This window comes from Mobula birostris, chromosome 1 (genome assembly GCF_030028105.1).
Source record: "Mobula birostris isolate sMobBir1 chromosome 1, sMobBir1.hap1, whole genome shotgun sequence".
In the NCBI taxonomy this organism is placed as follows: domain Eukaryota; kingdom Metazoa; phylum Chordata; class Chondrichthyes; order Myliobatiformes; family Myliobatidae; genus Mobula; species Mobula birostris.
This window is the reverse complement of record NC_092370.1, coordinates 143,632,381-143,642,430: the sequence shown is the minus strand read 5'-3', so window position 1 is coordinate 143,642,430 and position 10,050 is coordinate 143,632,381.

Here is a 10,050-nt window from a genome sequence, read left to right as displayed (position 1 = left end):
CTCTACTCGCTTTACACCAGTGACTGTGCGGTTAAGTACAGCTCCTACCACTGGTGTGGACTATATCAAATGAGGTGATGAATCAGCATACAAGAGGGAGATTGGATTGTGGCTGAGTGGTGTCATGACAACAACCTCTCACTCAATGTCAATAAGACCAAAGAACTGATTGCAGACTTCAGGACCGGGAAACCAGAGGTCCATGAGCCAGTAATCATTGGAAAATCAGAGATGGAGAGGGTCAGTAATTTTAAATTCCTGGGCGTCACTGTCTCAGAAGACCTGTCCAAGACCCATCATATAAATATTTTTGCAAAGAAAGCACAACAGCACCTCTACTTCGTTTGTGGAGGTTTGGCATGTCATTGAAAACTTTGGCTAACTTCTATAGATATGCAGTTGAAAGTGTGCTGACTGGCTGCATTACAGCCTGGTATGGGAATGCCAATGCCTTTGAATGGAAAAATCCTACAAAAGATAGTGGATTCAGCCCAGTACATCACGGGTAAAACCCTCCCAACCATTGAGCACTTCTACATGAAACATTGCCATAGAAAAGCAGCATCCATCATCAGAGATCTTTACCATCCAGGCCATGCTCTTTTCCCCCTGCTGCCATCAGGTAGAAGGTACAAGAGCCTCAGGACTTGCATCACCAGATTCAAGAACAGTTACTATCCCTCAACCATCAGACTATTGAATAAAAGGGGATAGCTACACTCATTTAAGAACTCTTTTATCTTGTTATTTCAATGGTTCATGGTTCAGTTTATTATCAAAGAATATATACAGTACACAACCTGAAATACTTGTCTTCGCAGACTTCCATGAAAAACAGAACCCAAAAATAAGAAGAGAGAAATGTTAGAACCCCAGAGCCCCCTCTCCCACCTCCCCCATGCAACCTGCAGTGAGCATCAACACAACAACCTCCTCCCTCCCCCTCACATTTCAGCAGAAAGTGTCAGTGCCCACCACCCACCAAGCAACGGCAAAGCATCCAAAGAGAAACCATGCTCTGCAGTCAACACAAACTATTATTCACCCGACAGTTTGACAGGCTCTCTCTCACTAACAAGGCACAGAGAGATATCACCCGTTTTCACAGCGAAAGGGGAGACTGACAGTCGCTGTTACGATATTACAGTCTGCCGCGTCACTTTTCCATACATATGCCACAGCAAAATCCTGATGGTCCATCTCCCGTGACACCTCAGTTGGCAACTCCAGCCTGAAATCAACCATCCTCAGGGCCGTGCAAGGCTGCACCCTGGAGGCGCCATCTTCCAAATCACGCCTGGAGAATGTTGGGAAACGGTTGGCCAACGAGCTCCAGGATTGGGAACTCAACCGTCATTAAAAAAAACGCAGTTTGAGTGTCACTTGCAAATCAGGACCTCGACAGAACCCCAACTACCTTGAAAAGGAAAAAAAGAGACATTAGAGAGAGGAATCTGAGCTCAAAGAGGCAGTCACTTGGCGCCATCTTAACTCCACCCCATGCTCATTATTTATTGCTATTTACTTATATCTGGATTTCCACAGTTTGTTTACAGTTTACTTTTGCTGTTCTATAGATTTGCTAAGTATGCCTGCAGATAAAGAATCTCAGGGTTGTATGCGGTGACATGTCTGTACTTTGATAATAAATACTACTTGGAACTTTGAACTGATTAGTTTTGAGGGGATGATGGTATTAAACACTGAGCTGTAATTGATAAAGAGCATCCTGATGTAGCATTTTTGCTTTCTAGATGTTCCAGGGCTGTGTGAAGAGCCAATGAGGTGGTATCTGCTGTGGACCTGTTGCTCTTTGTATCTTTGTATCATCTGTGAACATACTAACCCACCCATCATACCATTATATATATATACTAGTATGGGATCTCTGCTGTTTATGATATATATATATATATATATATATATATATATATCATAAACAGCAGAGATCTCATACATTCCCTGTGGAACAGTACAAGTCATGGACCTCCAGGCAGAATATAACCTCACCGATCACTTTGGTCACCCTCTCAAAAACTCAATCATTGATGAGACATGACCTGTCCAGCACAAAATCATGCTGAGTGTCCCTAATTAAGATTTGCTCGTAAACCTCATCCTTGTGAATGCTCTCCAATAGTTTCCCTACCAATCACATGAGACTCAATGGCCTATAATTTACTGGAATATTCCTTTTTTTTTGAGGGAGAGGCAAGAGTCACAGTTTTTGATTGGAGAGGTACATAGACTGAACCTGACGTTTAAGTGCCGGGCCGGATCAGCACAGTCCAGTACAGGCTGAATGGAGCCGGCAGGGTCTGGGCCCCAGAGTATACCGAAGTGACTGAACCCTACATTTGGACAACAATTTAAGTGCTGGGCCAAATCAGAAGGGTCAGGTACAGGCCAAATCAAGGTGAGAGGGTCCAGGCCCCAGAGTGATTCAAAGTGGCTGAACCCTATGTTTGGACGATGATTTAGGTTCTGGGCCAGACTGAAGAGGTCAGTGTGTCAGGGCCCAAGGCGATGGATGGGCCAGTCCCAGGTTTACTCATCTCTGTGCTAAGCTGAGGGTCTGTGGATGAACTTTCTTTGTGGATTTCAGTTCAGAATGCTGTTTGCTTGTATTTATTGTTTACCTGATTTGTTTTTATTTGGCCCGCACATTGGGTGTTTGACGGTCATTTTTAACGGGTTCTTTTTGGGTTTCGTTGTTTTATGGCTACTTGTTAGGAGACAAATCCCAAGGTTGTATAATGCATACATACTTTGATAATAAATGTATTTTGAACTTTGAAGAGGAATCATTTAGAAGGATAAATGCCAAAACTGGGCAAATGGGAATAGTTTAAATGGGAATCTTGGTTGGCATGGATCAGCTGAGCTTAAGGGTCTGTCTCCATGCTGTATTCCGTCTGGAGCTCCTGATGGATTGTGTCAAGGAACTGGAGCTGGAGCACTTCACGTTCAAAATCAACAGGGATGAGCATCATCGATTAGAGTTTGAGTGAGTGGGTTACACCCAAGGTGCAGGCTCCAGGTAACCGGGTGACTACAAGAAAGGCAAAGGGAGCAGGCTGAGAGTGCAAAGGTCTCCTGTGGCCTTGCCTCTCAGCAGAGAAGGGTGCAGTCAGACAGAGTTACAGTGATAGGAGACTTGCTAGTTTGGGGACAGTCACGAGATTCTTGTAGACAAGATGCTAGGGTGTGTGTTGCTTTCTGGATGCCAGGGTCAAGGATGTTTCTGGGCAGATGTGGAACATTCTCAAGGGGGAGGGTGAACAGCCAGGGGATATTGTGCACATTAGTACCAACATCAAAGGTAGAAAGATGGATGAAGCCCTGTATGGTGTATAAAAGAAGTAAGGAGAGAATCTAAAAAGCACGAACTGAAGAGCAGTAATCTTTGGTTTACGTCAAGTGTCACATGCTAGTTAGAGTAGAGAGATAGCTGACGTGAATGTATGCCTGAGGAGCTGGTGCAGGGGGCAGGGATTAAAATTCTTGGTTCTTTGGTACCTCTTCTGGGGTGGGGCTGACCTGTACAAGACAGAGGGGTTGCACCTGAGCGGGAAGGCTGGAGATTTGCATGTGCTACTCCGGAGGGTTTAAACTAGAGTGGTAGAGGGTAGTGCCCTGAGCAGTCGAGTGACTGACGAGTAATCAGGGAATAATACTGTAGACAATGGAGGAAATTTAGCTGTCAGGATAGACAGGGGAGAGTAAAGGGAGAGGAAGAACTCTTAAGTTTAAACTGCATTTATTTCAATGCAAGCATTTGACAGATAAGGTGGGTGAACTCAATGTGTGGATTGGCTCTGGGAACTCGGATATCATACCCATAATAGAAAACATGGCTGAGGGAAGGACAGGACCTGGAAGCTCACTGTACCAGGATATAATGTAGATACAAATGTATTATACATTTTAAAAAAGGAGGGAGAGAAAAATCGGGTAATTATAGACCGGTTAGCCTGACATCGGTGGTGGGGAAAATGCTACAGTCAGTTATTAAAGATGTGATAACAGCACATTTGGAAAGCAGTGAAATCATTGGACAAAGTCAGCATGGATTTGTGTAAGGAAAATCATGTCTGACGAATCTCATAGAATTTTCTGAGGATGTAACTAGTAGAGTGGATAGGGGAGAACCAGTGGATGTGGTATATTTGGATTTTCAAAAGGCTTTTGACAAGGTCCCACACAGGAGATTAGTGTGCAGACTTAAAGCACATGGTATTGATGTGGATAGAGAATTGGTTGGCAGGCAAGAAGCAAAGAGTGGGAATAAACAGGACCTTTTCAGAATGGCAGGCGGTGACTAGTGGGGTACCGCAAGGCTCAGTGCTGGGACCACAGTTGTTTACAATATATATTAATGACTTAGACGAGGGAATTAAATGCAGCATCTCCAAGTTTGCGGATGACACGAAGCTGGGCGGCAGTGTTAGCTGTGAGGAGGATGCTAAGAGGATGCAGGGTGACTTGGATAGGTTAGGTGAGTGGGCAAATTCATGGCAGATGCAATTTACTGTGGATAAATGTGAGGTTATCCACTTTGGTGGCAAGAACAGGAAAACAGATCATTATCTGAATGGTGGCAGATTAGGAAAAGGGGAGGTGCAACGAGACCTGGGTGTCATTGTACACTAGTCATTGAAATTGGGCATGCAGGTACAGCAGGCGGTGAAAAAGGCAAATGGTATGCTGGCATTCATAGCAAGAGGATTCAAGTACAGTAGCAGGGAGGTACTACTGCAGTTGTACAAGGCCTTGGTGAGACCACACCTGGAGTATTGTGTGCAATTTTGGTTCCCTAATCTGAGGAAAGACATTCTTGCCATAGAGGGAGTACAAAGAAGGTTCACCAGATTGATTCCTGGGATGGCAGGACTTTCATATGATGAAAGACTGGATCGACTAGGCTTATACTCTCTGGAATTTAGAAGATTGAGGGGGGGGATCTGATTAAAACATATAAAATTCCAAAAGGATTGGACAGGCTAGATGCAGGAAGGTTGTTCCCGATTTTGGGGAAGTCCAGAACGAGGGGTTGCAGTTCGAGGATAAAGGGGAAGTCTTTTAGGACCGAGATGAGGAAAAACTTCTTCACACAGAGAGTGGTGAATCTGTGGAATTCTCTGCCACAGGAAACAGTTGAGGCCAGTTCATTGGCTATATTTAAGAGGGAGTTAGATATGGCCCTTGTGGCTAAAGGGATCAGAGGGTATGGAGAGAAGGCAGGTACAGGGTTCTGAGCTGGATGATCAGCCATGATCGTACTGAATGGTCGTGCAGGCTTGAAGGGCCGAATGGCCTACTCCTGCACCTATTTTCTATGTTTCTATACTCCAGGTATGAGAAAAGGGAGAGTTACCTTCTTGATGGAAGGGGACATAACAACGTTCCTTAGAGAGGATAACCTTGTGAGAGTTATTCAGTGAGGCTATATGAATGGTAATAGAAAGGAGGCGGTCCCTCTGATGGGATTCTTACAGCCCCCCCTCCCCCTCATCAGTAGCTTGTGAGAATTGAAGGAGCATATATATATACAGAGATTACAGCTAATTGTAAACATTATAGGGTAGCATCAGTGGGAGATACACTGTAACTTCACAAATATTGACTGGGCCAACCATTGTGTAAAAGGCTTAGATTGAGTGGAATTTGTGAAATGTGTCCAAGAAAGCTTTCTTGATCAATATATAGTGAACAACGGTGCCAGGCAAATAACCTTTTCCTCAATGAAAAAAAGGAGATGGTTATCGACTTCAAGAGAACTTGCACCACTCACACCCCTCTTCACATCAGTGGCACCGCGGTGGAAACTCCTAGGAGAGCACATCTCACACAACTTCTCACGGACCCAGGACTCATTTCATACAATCAAAAAAGCTCACCAATGCCTCTACTTTCTGAGGAGGCTGAAGCAAGCTGGACTATGCACATATTGTAAGTATTCATCACCTTCTACAGATGCGAGCGAGAGAGCATCCTGACATGCTATATCACTGCATGGTACAGAAACTATACTGTGACGGACAGGAAAGGTCTACAACAGGTAGTCAAAACAGCCCAGTGCATCACCAGCACCAGTCTACACACCATCAGGGACACACTGTATATACAGTAAGGTGCCGGAAAAGGGCCAGTAACATCATGAAGGCTCTCACTGTCACTGCTCATGGACTGTTTATCCCACTCTCATCAGGGAGATGGCCACATTGCATCCACACCAGGAACCCAAACTCAAAAACAGTTACTACCCCAAGCAGTAAGGCTGATCAACACCATCACCCACTAACTCACCCCTTCACACCCCCAACCACCAATACGTTCTCATTTCCTGTGCCCAGCATCACCTTATGAATATGCAATCAATCTATGTAAGTAAGCTATCTTATGTATTTATATTTATTGTTTTTTTATTATTGAGTTCTTTATCGTATTTTTTTCGTTTAGCACTACATCTGGAGCAACAATCATTTCATTCTCCTTTTCACTTTGTACTGGAAATGACATGAAGCAATCTTGATGACTTGATATAGGGGGACCGACTAGAGAGGATGCAACACTAGACGCCACCTGGGGAATGAGTTAGGGCAAGTGGTGGAAGTGTCAGCTGGTGAGCAATTCTGGTCCAGTGACCGCTAGTATTAAAATAGTTAAGGAAAATAATGTGACCTGTTGAAGTTAGGGTCCTGAACTGGGAAAGAGCTAATTTTGAAGCCATTGGGCAGAATATAGCAATGGTTGATTAGTCAAGGTTGTTTTCAGGGAAAGAAGTGTCTGCCAAGTGGAAGTCTTTTAAAAGTGTGATCTCAGGAACCCAGGGCATGCATGTACCTGCAGGGTAAAGGACAAGGATGGAGTGCTTGGGATCCCTGGTTGACAAAAGATATTGAGGTAACACATACAAAATCCTGGAGGAACTCAGCAGGCCAGGCAGCATCTATGGAAAAGAATAAATGGTCCATGCTTCAGGCTGAGAGCTTTCATCAAGACTGGAGAAAAATGAAGTCAGGAAAGAAGGTGGGGGAGGAGAGGAAGAAGTACAAGGTGGTAGGTGATAGGTGAAATTGGGAGGGGTGAAGTAAAGAGCTGGGAAGTTGATTGATGAAAGAGATAAAGGGCTAGAGCAGGGGGAATCTGATAGGAGAGGACACAAGGCCATGGAAGAAAGGGAATGGGGAGGAGCACCAGAGGGAGGTGATGGGCAGGTAAGGGAGGGAAAAGGGGATGGGGATTGGTGGGGGGGGGGGGTGGCAGCAATACCGGAAGTTCAGGAAATCAATGTTCATGCCATCATTTTGAAGGCTACCCAGATGGAATACAAGGTGTTTCTCCTCCAACCTGAGTGTGGCAGTAGAGGAGGCCATGGACTGACATGCTGGAATGGGATTGGGAAGTAGAATTGAAATGGTGGCCACTGGGAGACCTGCTTTTACTGGCAAACAGAGCATAGGTGGTCAGCAAAGTGGTCTCCCAATTGACGTTATGTCTTACTGATATACAGGAGGCCACACCGAGAGTACTGGATATAGTAGATGACCCCAACAGATTTATAAGCGGTGTTGTCTTATCTGGAAGGACTGTTTGTAGTCCTGAATGGTAGTGAGGAAGAATGAGTAGGGGCAGGTGTGGTACTTGTTCCGCTTGCAAGGGTAAGTACCAGGAGAGAGATCAGTGGGGAGGGATCAATGTACAAGGGAGTCGCGTAGGGAGTGTTCCACGTGGAAAGCGGAAAGTGGATGTGGAGGCTAGTGGGGTGCTAGGTGTGGACAAGAGGAATCCTATCCCTGGTGGGGTGGTAGGTGGATGGGGTGAGGGCAGACATGCACAAAATGGAAGTGATGCGGGTGAGGGCTGTATTGATGGTGGAGGAAGGAAAGCCCCTTTCTTTGAAGAAGGACATCTTAGTAATTCTGGAATGAAAAGCCTCATCCTGACAGCAGATGTGGTGGAGACGGAGGAATTGAGAGAAGGGGATGGCATTTTTACAAGTAATGGTGGGAAGAGGTATAGTCCAGGGGTAGCTGTGAGAGTCCATGGGTTTATAATAGACATCAATAGATAAGCTGTCTCTAGAGATAGAGACAAAGAGATCAAGAAAGGGGAGGAAGGTGTTTGAAATGAACCGGGTAAATTTGAGGGCAGGGTGAAAGTTGGAGCCATAAGGTGATGAAGCCGACGAGCTGGGCTTGGGTGCAAGAAGCAGCACCAATTCAGTTGTTGATGTACCATAGGGAAAGTTGGGGAATGATACCAGTGTAGATTTGGAACATAGACTATTCCATGTAGTGAACAAAAAGGCAGAAATAGCTGAGACCCATGTGAGTGCCTATGTTTACACCTTTTGTTTGAAGGATGTGGAAGGAGCCAAAGGAGAAATTCTTGGGAGTGAGGGCCAGTTTTACCAGACGGAAATACACTACAAGATAATAATGACCAGTCTTGAAGAAGGGTCTCGGCCTAAAATGTCGACTGTTTATGCTTTTCCATAGATGCTGCCTGGCCTGGTGAGTTCCTCCAGCACTTTGTATATGTCGCTTGGATTTCCATCATCTTATAAAAGATACTGAGGCTTTAGTTAAGAAAACCGGGGTGGGGTGGGGGGCATGCACTGTGCTTAAGCAATTTGGAAGTCCGGTACCTCTTGACAGCTAAACAAGTAGAGGATAGCACTGAAGGGTGGAGATTAGGAGGTTAAAAAAAGAACGAGTAGGATCTGGCAGGCAAACTGAGTCAGCTCCTACAGGTGTACTAAGAGTAAAGGGGATGGCCAAGGAAAGAATATGTCCCTTTGAAGCGTTGCTGACTGTATGTGGGACCAAAGGAAATTGAAAAGATTTTTATTGAGTATTTCTCTTTAGTTTCTACTGTAGAGAAAACAATGGGAGTTAACAAAAGGAGAGAAATAAGTATTGTTGTCTTGAATATATAAAAATAGCGAGGAGATGTTGGAGGCCTGAGAGTGCATTAAAGTGGATAAATCCCTCGAGCGTGACCTGGTGTAATCTTGGACCTTGTGGAAAACAAGAGAAGAGATTGTGGAAGCAGTTGCAGAGACTTCTGCTTCATCTCTCACCACAGGTGAAGTTCCAGTGCTTTGGACAGTGGCTAATGTCATCATTGTTTACTAAGGCCAGAAAAATTAAGGTATAAAACAACAGGCCAGTGAGACTGATATCAGTGGTGGGTAAATTGCTGGAGGGGATCCTGAAGGACAGGATCTATCAGCATTTGGAGACAGTTCCCCATTCGACACAGCCAGCATGTTTTTTCATAGAGTCATAGAGAACTGCAGCATAGAAAGAGGCCCTTGGCCCATCTAGTCCCTGCTGACTTGATCTTCTGCCTTGTTTCATCTACTATATCCTTCCCTATTCCTCTCATCATTGTACCTATCTAAATTTCTCTTATACGTTAAAATTGAACCTGCATCTTCCACTTCCATTGGTAGCTCATTTCACACTTGCTCCACCCTCTGAGTGAAGAAGTTCCCTCCCAGAATTCCATAAAATATTTCACCTTTCACCCAAAATGTATGACCACAGGTTTTAGTCTCACCCAACCTGGGTAGAGAAGGCCTGCATGCATTCACCCTATCTCTACCCCTCACGATTTGATATACCTCGATAAGATCGCCCTTCATTCTCCTGCACTCCAAGGAATAATCTATTCAACCTTTCCCTATAACTCAGGTCCTCAAGACCCAACGAAATCCTTGTAAATTTTCTCTGCACTCTTTCAATTGGTATTTTTCTTGTAGGTAGGTGACCAGAACTGCACGCAATTGTCTCACTTTGGCCTAACCAACGTCTTATACAATTTCAACATAACAACCCAACTCCTGTACTCAATGAAGGTCAATGAAGCAAAAGCTTTTTTTACAACCCTATGTGTATGCAATGCCACTTTCGAGGAATTATGGATCTGTATTTCCAAGCCCCTTTGTTCTCCCACACACTTCAGAGCCCTGACATTCATTGTGTAACTCTTACCTAGTTGTATCGACCCTGAGTGATACATCTCACACTTAAATCCCAT